Here is an 11,582-nt window from a genome sequence, read left to right on the forward strand (position 1 = left end):
CTACGATATATTCTGCTTCACATGTAGAATCTGCCACTGTATGCTGCTTGGAACTCTTCCAGCAGATGGCCCCACCCTTAAGAGTGAAGATATATCCTGACACGCTCTTGCTATCATCTTGATCTGACTGAAAACTTGAATCAGTATATCCCTCAAGTTTTAAGTCAGAATCACCATAGACAAGCCACTGATCTTTAGTATTTCTCAAATACTTTAAGGATGGTTTTTACAACCTTCCAGTGGTTGCTACCTGGATCAGACTGGTATCTGCTCACTACTCCTAGTGAGTATGCCACGTCTGGTCTAGTACATGTCATGGCATACATTATAGATCCCACTGCCGAAGCATATGGAATTCTATCCATACTCTCTCTTTCTTGAGGGGTTGTCGGACAATCCCTTTTAGAGAGGTTTGTTGCCCAGATAGACAACCCAAGAGGGGGGGGGGGGGGTGAATTGGGTTTTAAAATAATTTGAATAATTAAAACGATGTGGTTGACTAATTAAAAACTATTGCAAGTTATTTAATTAATGCCAAGTGCTGTGAGTGATGTGAGGGGAAGAAGAAGAGAGACAATCCAACACAAACACAAGGTTTTATAGTGGTTCGGAGCTAACCCTTGCTCCTACGTCCACTCCCCAAGTCTCACTTGGGAATTCACTATAACCCCCTTGGATTACAGCCGGTTGTTTTCCAAGCTCACAACCAAACTTGTTGTTTTACGAGCTCACAACGAACTCGGTCGGTTTTTCCAGGCTCACCGACTAGAACCGCCCCGATTGTTTTTCCGGGATCACAATCAAACCCTTACCCACGTTGGTTTTAACTCGGCTCACCAACCAACCTCAATCCCCTTGATTCAATCCCCGATTGAACCAAGTAAATACAAGTTGTAGAAAGAAAACAGAAAATGAGCTTCTCAAAAAGCAGATGAAAACAATATGAACAATAAATGAAGTTAAGAAGCCTCAAACGCTTTTAGATTGGAGATGAGGAATGGCTTCTTAAACTTCTGGTCTCCTCTTGAAAGAGTAGTCGACTTGAATGCAGGAGAAGGAGGCTTTAATTGCTGGGAAGATGTAGTTGGAAGCAGTAAATGCAGATCTTCCTCTTTTTCGTTGAAGAGCACGTTGCAGAGCTTGAATGCTTGATTAGTTGGAGTGGAATGGTTGTTCTCTCCCTTGCTACAGTCCTCTGTGGCTATTTAAGCCAACCCCCACGGAAACTAGCCGTTAGAGTGCTTTTTCTGCCCGTTCTGAACACTCTGCGCAGCCTGACAATATGACCGTTGGTGGGTTGGAGTCGACTCGCGCGATCAGGAGTCGACTCGGCTGTAGCGGGAGTCGACTCAAGCTTTTCCGGAGTCGACTCGGCGACTGTTCCAAATTTGAATTAAAGTTGCTTTCACGACTGGGAGTCGACTCGTCTTGACCTGGAGTCGACTCGTCAACTTCTGGAGCTGACTTGGCAATTTTGGAGTCGGCTCATCCACTGAAGTCCGTGGATCCAATTTTGAATTTTGTCCACTCGAGTCGACTCGACTGTACTGGGAGTCGACTCGAATCTCAGAGCCCGAACTTCCGATCCTCTGTCTTTTGGCTCGTCCAGTCTTGGAGTCGACTCGAACTTCCTTGGAGTCGACTCGGCTCTCAGTTTTCCGAAAGATGGTCTTCTGCCTTTTGACGTGAAGCTGTCTTGGAGTCAACTCGAGCTGTCTGGGAGTCGACTCGAATCTCAGAGGCAGTAACTTGGTTTTCTGTCTGTCTTGGGGTCGCGGTGTCTTGGAGTCGACTCGCGTATTGCGGGAGTCGACTCGAATCTCAGAGTCCATAAAATGCTCTCTGACTTTTTCTTTGTGTACCGCTGAGAGTCGACTCTTGCTTTCTCTGGAGTCGACTTGCCACCTATCGGAGTCGACTCGCGTTCCACTGGAGTCGACTCGAATCTCAGACCCGAAAACTGTTCTCTGACTTTTCTGCCTGTGACTGCTTGGAGTCGACTCTTACTTCCTTGGAGTCGACTCGGTGAACATCGGAGTCGACTCGCGCACTTCGGGAGTCGACTCGCTGACAGGTTCTGAGTTGAAGCTTTCTGTCCTTCTGTCTGTTCTCAGTCGGAGTCGACTCGTACTTATCTGGAGTCGACTCGAGCTCGTGCTAGTGAACTTGATACGCTTGGAGTCGACTCGTGATACTCGGGAGTCGACTCAAGTCTCAGACATTGGTTCAAACAGACTCCTTAACTTATCCAAAAATTATGAACCAAGTCTTGGGACACTTAGACAGGATTTTCACTGAAACACTCAATTGAATTCATTAGTAATCAAAAGATATACTCAAATGCTTTGAGCTCATCAAAATCAAATGGGGTTTTAATCAATCACTCCACAATCTCCCCCTTTTTGATGATGACAAAACTTTGAGTATATGTAAAATGAATTGCTCAATAAATAATGAAATAAAATCCATAAATGAATTCAAATGTCTGGTAATTCAATTTATCCAAGCTTGAAAGGAGTGAAACAATAAATTTCGGAGTTAAAGCTCCCCCTTTCATTTGGAATTATATAAGCCTTCATATTATGCAATCAATTGTTTGGCTTATATGTCATTAATGATTTAGTTTGATTAAAATTCAGATTCTCCCCCTCAACATATGCATTCAACTATGTTTTGATTCTCTGAATTTCCTTTTAATGCATTGAAGTTTTTGAACTGAATTTTTTGTATTTAGAGGGAAAATCTGTCAATTTGTTCTTGTGTAGGATTCAGCTAATCTCCGAATATCCCTTGAATAGATTCTGGAGATTACTCCATTAGGAGCCCCAAAAGAGAGATAATGAGCCTCGAGGTACCGAATCCACTTAGAACAAATTTGTGTGTTTTTAAGAGTTTTATGTTTTTATTGATTTCCATTGATTTCTTTTACATATTTCGCCCCTTTTACATACTTTATACATATTTCTCCCCTTTTTTTTTACATATTTTATTTCTCCCTCTTTTTGTCATCATATCAAAAAGGAGGTAATCACACACAATCAATGGCACAACCAATCATCAAATGGCACATAATTGAAGATAAAATGTCTACTCATTGTATTGATATGAATGTGAATACATGTGAGAATACAATAAGTAAAGTAAAACAAGACAAAATACAAAAACATCTATGGCCTCCTCGAGGATGAGGCACCTCCTCTCGAGGATGTGGGTCCTCCTCTCGTGGATGTGGCTCCTCCTCTCAATCGGCTCTGCTCCATGAGGAGGGTGACTGCATCTGTAACATGGCCAAGCTGCGTGATAATAGACGTAGTGGCTCTGCTATGTGTAGTGGAGAGCTCAGTCACCGACGTCTGAAGCGCGTCCAGCTTGTCGATGAGTACATTCGACAAGCGCTCGGCCCCCTCGGTGGTGGTGTGCATGTCACGACCTATGTCCTCTCGCATCTGTCGAGTGGTGCTCGTGACCTCACTCATGCTGTGGCACTGGGCCTGGACCAAACTCCGGACATTGTAGATCTCTTTCCGTACATGAGCCGTCATGTCAGTCACGGCTGTCAAGGAAGGGACCAACTGAGAAGATACGGGTGCAGGAGTGGGAGCAGGCACCGCACCTCGGAGCTCCCGAAGCAGCTCATCCCTCACATCTCTGACTATCTCCTGTCGCAGCTCCCAGAGCTGCTCAGGATCAATCCGGACCTCCATGGATGGTGGAGCCGAGGAGGAAGGTCCGGTGGAGGTGGTAGGAGCAGGAGGAGTGGATGGAAGGTCTGGATGGTTTGGAAGGCAGTCTCACGATCGGGCATGAGTGTCCGGAAGTTTTCATTGTATACTCCCGCGGGTCGGAAGGCAGTCTGAATCGGGCTCAGGACTGGGTGAAGGTCTGGTGGTCTGAGCGGTGAGGGTAGACTTCCTAACCCATACCCCCTCTCTCTTCCGAAACCCCATCCTGTGTAGGGTCCCCGCACGCGTGCGATCAGTCCATCGCAAAGCGCGAAAGGGCTCCCCCTCAGGAATGGGAACCTCGTACTCCCTAAAAAGAAGGGTGAAAATCATGCCGTATGGGAGGGTGAGCCTAGGTCTATCTAGGGGCTCACACATATACCTATAGATGAGCTTAGGGAAGTTGATTAGGGTGTCCTGAAGGATATAGAACATAAGAGCTAGGTCTCTCTCATTTACAAAATCAAATCTCCCTGTCTTAGGGAAGATGGACCTAGACAAAATACTCAAGAGGATCCGCACCTCAATCGGTAGTGAGCTCGCGGATACCTCGTCTAGAGGTGACTGGTGTGGATGTCCTAGAACGGCCGTAAGGGCCTCAACCCTATCCTCAGGGTGTGCGGGAGCCACCCCTGCTAATGGAAGGTGGAGGATGTGGGCAATAAGATCCTCCGTGACACACAAAGGGACACCGGCTACTGTGCCCTCGATACCTCCATCTCCCCGATGGACGGTACCATAGAACTCTCTAATAAGGCCCGGATAAGTGGGGAGGTCCAGTGTAAGGAAGTACTCTAGGCCCTGGGCCCTAAGTCTATCACCTATGGTGAATCCTTCCCGGGAGAGGAAGTCGAAATCGACATACCTCCCGGTGGAGACGACCTTCCCGGCCAATGGCCTCGCGGGAACCGCCCTAGGCGGGGAACGAGCCGGAGGTGGTTGCCTCGCGGGATCGTGCCGCGCCTTGGAGCGCCGCTCGGGACCGGCCTCGGGTCGGGACCTCTTCCTAACTACGGTCTTACGCGGCATTTTGACCTAAACTGAGAGGAAAAACCTAGAGGACGGTGAAGGACCGACGGAAAAGACTCGGAACCGACCGGGAATGACCTAGGAAGGGAGGAGAACTCAATGTCCGGCGAAGAATCGACGGAAAAATGGCTTGGAGACGATCGGGGACGACCTAGGAGTCGGCTCTAGGGCTTTTTGAACAGTGGCGGCTTGAAAGAAAAGTGTTTTCGAAACGACAAATCTAGGGTTAAAAAGTCGGATCCCGACTGCGAGTCGACTCCACTGAGTCGCGAGTCGACTCGACCTCGAGTCGACTTCAGAATATGCACGAGTCGACTCTCCTTATGCGCCTGTGGACCTCGAGTCGACTCCCGACAGTATGCGAGTCGACTCCCCCTCTGCTGCCATCTTTGCGAGTCGACTCCCGCCAATGCGCGAGTCGACTCCCCCTTAGGAGCCGGCTCTGAAACTTACTCGAGTCGTCGCTAACTTTGGCACGCACCTAAAACTCATGCTATAATCGTGCCGAATGACCGAAAATCACTTAATTAAGATCTGATTTGATGATCATTGGAAAGAAAACCTATTTTTAACCACATTGTAATCATCAAAATCAATGTATCTAGTGGAACCACTAGGATGGATCAATCACTCCTAATCCCCTCCTAAGCACACTAAACCTCTCTTCACTTAGGGGTTTTGTAAAAATATCTGCTAATTGATTATCAGTACAAACAAATTGGAGTGTCACATCACCATTCAATACATGATCTCTTATGAAGTGATGTCTTATCTCAATGTGTTTAGTTCTTGAATGTTGAATTGAATTTTTAGTTAGATTTATGGCACTTGTATTATCACAATTAATGGGAATTTTATCTTGTTTAATGCCATAATCTTCTAATTGTTGTTTAATCCATAAGATTTGAGCACAGCAACTCCCGGCTGCAACATATTCAGCTTCAGCAGTAGACAATGCAACCGAGTTTTGTTTCTTGCTAAACCATGAGATAAGATTTTCTCCTAGAAATTGACACGACCCGCTGGTACTTTTTCTATCAAGCTTACATCCAGCGAAGTCTGAATCTGTGTATCCTATTAAGTTTAGGCTAGATTCTTTAGAGTACCATAGCCCTATGTTCTTAGTTCCTATTAGGTATTTAAAAATTCTCTTAACTGCAGCTAGGTGTGATTCTTTAGGATTAGCCTGATATCTAGCACACATGCACACACTAAACATAATATCAGGTCTACTTGCAGTAAGATACAGTAAAGATCCTATCATACCTCTATAAAGTTTTTGATCTACAGATTTACCTGATTCATCTTGGTCTAACTTGCATGATGAGCTCATGGGGGTGCTGATTGATTTGTTTCCCTCCATATCAAACTTCTTGAGCATCTCCTTGATATATTTGGCTTGATAGATGAAGATGCCTCCTTTTGACTGTTTGATTTGCAGCCCGAGGAAGTAGTTCAGCTCTCCCATCAAGCTTATCTCAAACTCACTCTGCATCAAATCAGCAAACTCTTCGCAGAGGCGATTGTTAGTAGCACCGAAAATGATATTATCAACATAAATCTGTACTAATAACATATCTTTATTTTGCTTTTTCAGAAATAATGTTGTGTCTACATTTTCCCTAGAGAATTCATGTTCTAATAGAAATTTGCTAAGCCTCTCATACCATGCTCTAGGTGCTTGTTTTAAGCCATAAAGTGCTTTGTTCAGTTTATATACATGATTAGGGTATTGATGATTTTCAAAACCAGGAGGTTGTTCTACATATACCTCCTCATTAATATACCCATTTAAAAATGCACTTTTTACATCCATTTGAAATAGTTTGAAGTCCTTAGAGCATGCATATGCTAATAGTAGTCTAATCGCCTCAAATCTAGCTACGGGAGCAAAGGTTTCATCAAAATCTATACCTTCTTCTTGATTATACCCCTTTGCTACTAGTCTAGCCTTATTCCTTATAACAATTCCATTTTCATCAAGTTTATTTTTATAAATCCATTTAGTACCAATAATTGGATATTCAGAAGGTCTCTCTACTAGATTCCACACTTTGTTTCTAGTAAATTGGTTTAGTTCTTCTTGCATTGCATTTATCCAATTTACATCATTTTCGGCTTCTTCTATATGTTTGGGCTCAAAGTGTGAAACAAAAGCTAGATGGTTATTCAAATTCCTAAGGGATGCTCTAGTCCTAACGGGTTGAGATGGATCATCTAGAATTAGTTCCTTAGGATGCCCATGAGCATACCTCCAAGCTTTAGTTAGCCCATGATCCATAATAGCCTCTTGGCTTGATGATTCTCCTTCAATCAACTTTTGATTATCATCTTGTAATCCCATCTCATCTATCTTTTCTTCAAGTATTTCAACATCATCATCAAAATTAACCTTCTTACTAGACGAGATGTCACTAGAGTCATCAAAAACAACATGTATAGATTCTTCTATAACTAAGGTTCTTTTATTAAAGACTCTATAGGCTTTACTAGTTGTAGAATAACCTAAGAATATTCCTTCATCAGATTTAGGGTCAAATTTCCCTAGATTATCTTTCCCATTATTATGCACAAAACACCTACATCCAAAAACATGAAAATAATTAACCTTTGGTTTTCTGTTTTTCCACAGTTCATAAGGTGTTTTCTTTATAATGGGTCTCAATAGAACTCTATTTAGTATGTGACAAGAGGTATTAATGGCTTCTCCCCAAAAGTACTTAGGGAGGTTACTTTCACATAACATAGTTCTAGCCATTTTCTCTAGTGTTCTATTCTTCCTTTCCACAACTCCATTTTGTTGTGGTGTCCTAGGTGCTGAGAAATTATGGGTTATCCCTTTCTTACTACAAAATTCATTAAATGACTGATTTTCGAATTCGGTACCATGGTCACTTCTAATGGCTATGACTGAAGACTCTCTAGCATTTGTTACTTCCTTATGGAACTTCTTAAACATAGAAAATGCTTGATCCTTATGCACTAGGAACATGACCCATGTGTACCTAGAGTAATCATCTACTATAACTAGACCATATTTATTTCCACCTAGGCTTGTTGTTCTAGTTGGACCAAATAGGTCCATGTGTAATAATTCTAGAGGCCTAGAGGTAGAGACACATTTTATGGATTTAAAAGAGTTCCTAGATTGTTTGCCAAATTGACATGCTTCACATATTTTGTTCTTTTCAAATTTTAATTTTGGCAAACCTATCACGGAGTCTCTTTTAACTAGTTTAGTTATTGTGTCCATGCTTGCATGACCTAACTTACGGTGCCATAACCAACTAGCATCATTATCTTTAGTTTCATTTACAACTAAACATTGGTTATGTTTTGCAAGATCTTCTAGGTCTACAACATATACATTTCCACGTCTAATCCCTTTAAAAACTAAACTATTATCATTAGGGTTTGTTATAATGCATAGTGATGGCTTAAACATAACATCATACCCTTTATCACATAATTGACTAATGCTTAATAAGTTATGCTTAAGACCATCAACATATCTAACATTATCAATAAAAGTAGAAGGGGTGATTTGAACTTTACCAATACCAATGATGTGACCTTGGTTGTTGTCTCCAAAAGTCACAGCACCTCCCTTCTTAGCTTCAAGGGTGAAAAATTGATCTTTGTCACCCGTCATGTGCCTAGAGCAGCCACTATCCAAGTACCAGCAGTTTTTGTTGACCTTGGCTGCAAGACACTCCTACACAAGCAAATCATGTCATCTTAGGTACCCAAGTTTTCTTGGGTCCTTCATGGTTAGTCAAGTTGGTTCCTTTTGGAACCCATACCCTTTTATTTTTTTTTTTGTTTTATTTTTCCTAAAATTACACACATTTGCTTTATGACCTATAGTACCACAGCAAAAGCAAGTTATTTTCTTAGTTTTAGTTTCCCCAGCTTTAACAAAGAAGTTACTAAGAAGTTTTTGTTTATGATTTTTAAGTTCTGAAAGTTCCTTAGTTAGTTTTTCATTATCTTTAGTTAAGGTACTATTCTTTTGAGTTAGAAGTTGGTTGCTTGTCTTAAGTTCTATATTTTCTTTGATGATTAAATCCTTATCCTTAACTAATTTATCGTATTTATGTAGGTATGATTGATTAGCTATTTTTAGTTCTTTATTCTTAAGATTTATGGCCTTATATTCTACCATTAATTCATTAAATGCATCATAAAGTTCATCAAAAGAAAAATCAAGATGCGTATCGGAAGTTACCTCGTTTTCGTTGGCCATGAAGCAGAAATTGGCCTTCTCTTCTTGTTCATCATCTGATGAGGAGGATGATGAGTCGGAGTCGGATAGTGTAGTGACAAGAGCCTTCTTCTTCTTGTACTTACTCCCCTTCTTCAGTAGGGGGCACTCTGCTCTTATGTGACCCGGCTTCTTGCACTCGTAACACCCAATCCCCTCATTTTTCCTTTCCTTACCTTTGTCCTTGCGGTAGGAATTTGAGGGGCCTCTCCTTTGATGATACGCCTTCTTGTGATTGATAAATTTCTTGAACTTGCGCACAAGAAGTGCCTCACCATCATCTTCCTCATTCTCTTCTTCGTCACTGCTGCTACTGCAAGACAAGTCCTTGTTAGATGAAGTAGACTTAAGAGCTATTACCTTTTTCTTGTGGGAGGACTCCTCTTCGCTGTGTTGCTTCATGGTTAGTGTTGCCCAGATAGACAACCCAAGAGGGGGGGTGAATTGGGTTTTAAAATTAATTTAGATATTTAAAACGTTATGGATGATTAATTAAAAACTATTGCAAGTTATTTAATTAATCCTAAGTGCTGTGAGTGATGTGAGAGTAAGAAGAAAAGAGCCAATCAATCACAAACACAAGGTTTTATAGTGGTTCGGAGCTAACCCTTGCTCCTACGTCCACTTCCCAAGTCTCACTTGGGAATTTCACTATAACCCTACCGATTACAGCCGGTTGTTTTACAAGCTCACAACCCAACTTGTTGTTTTACGAGGTCACAACGAACTCGGTCGGTTTTTCCAGGCTCACCGACTAGAACCAACCTCGATTGTTTTTCCGGGCTCACAATCAAACCCTTACACACGTTGGTTTTTAACTTGGCTCACCAACCAACCTTAGTCCCCTTGATTTAATCCCCCGATTGAACCAAGTAAATACAAGTTATAGAAAGAAAGGAAAATAAGCTTATCAAAAGCAGATGTAAAACAATATAATCAAAAGAGGAGTTTAGAAGCCCTCAAACGCTTTTAAGCTGAAGTAGAGGAATGGCTTCTTGAACTCCGGTCTCCTCTCGAATGAGTAGTCGACTTGAATGCAGGAGGAGGAGGCTTTAATTGCTGGGAAGATGTAGTTGGTTGCAGTAAATGCTGATCTTCCCCTTTTTCGTTGAAGAGCACGTTGCAGAGCTTGAAAGCTTGAATGCTTGGAGTGGAATAGTTGTTCTCTGCCTTGCTACAGTCTTCTGTGGCTATTTAAGAAAACCCCCACGGAAACTAGCCGTTACACTGCTTTTTCTGTCCGTTCTGCACACTCTGCGCAGCCTGACAATATGACCGTTGGTGGGTTGGAGTCGACTCGCGCGATCAGGAGTCGACTCGGCTGTAGCGGGAGTCGACTCAAGCTTTTCCAGAGTCGACTCGGCAACTGTTCCAAATTTGAATTAAAGTTGCCGTCACGACTGGGAGTCAACTCGTCTTGACCCGGAGTCGACTCGCCAACTTCTGGAGCTGACCTGGCAATTTTGGAGTCGGCTCATCCACAGAAGTCCGTGGATCCAATTTTGAATTTTGTCCACTCGAGTCGACTCGACTGTCCTTGGAGTCGACTCGAATCTCAGAGCCCGAACTCCCGATCCTCTGTCTTTTGGCTCATCCAGTCTTGGAGTCGACTCGAACTTCCTTGGAGTCGACTCGGCTCTCAGTTTCCGAAAGTTGGTCTTCTGCCTTTTGACGTGAAACTTGTCTTGGAGTCGACTCGAGCTGTCTGGGAGTCGACTCGAATCTCAGAGGCAGTAACATGGTTTTCTGTCTGTCGATGGTCGCGGAGTCTCGGAGTCGACTCGTGCAATGCGGGAGTCGACTCGAATCTCAGAGTCCCAAAAATGCTCTCTGACTTTTTCCTTGTGTTCCGCTGAGAGTCGACTCATGCTTTCTTTGGAGTCGACCTGCCAACCATCGGAGTCGACTCGCGTTCCACTGGAGTCGACTCGAATCTCAGACCCGAAAAACTGCTCTCTGACTTTTCTTTGTGTACCTCTTGGAGTCGACTCTTACTACCCTGGAGTCGACTCGTTGAACATTGGAGTCGACTCGCGCACTTCAGGAGTCGACTCGTTGACAGGTTCTGAGATGAGGCTTTCTGTTCTTCTTTCTGTTCTCAGTCGGAGTCGACTCGTACTAGTCTGGAGTCGACTCGAGCTCGTGCCAGTGAACTTGATATGCTTGGAGTCGACTCGTGATACTCGGGAGTCGACTCGAGTCTCAGACTTTGGTTCATGCAGACTTCTTAACTTATCCAAAATACTATGAACCAAGTCTAGAGACACTTGGACAGGATTTTCACTGAAACACTCAATTGAATTCATTAGTAATCACAAGATATACTCAAATACTTTGAGCTCATCAAAATCAAATGGGGTTTTAATCAATCACTCCACAATCTCCCCCTTTTTGATGATGACAAAACTTTGAGTATATGTAAAATGACTTGCTCAATAAATAATGAAATAAAATCCATAAATGAATTCAAATGTCTGATAATTTAATTTATCCAAGTTTGAAAGGAGTGAAACAACAAATTTCGGAGTTAAAGCTCCCCCTTTCATTTGGAATTATATAAGCCTTCA

The sequence above is a fragment of the Phoenix dactylifera genome, chromosome 1 (assembly GCF_051530095.1).
Source record: "Phoenix dactylifera cultivar Ajwa chromosome 1, Ajwa_hap1_PhDact_Kaust_v1.1, whole genome shotgun sequence".
Classification (NCBI taxonomy): domain Eukaryota; kingdom Viridiplantae; phylum Streptophyta; class Magnoliopsida; order Arecales; family Arecaceae; genus Phoenix; species Phoenix dactylifera.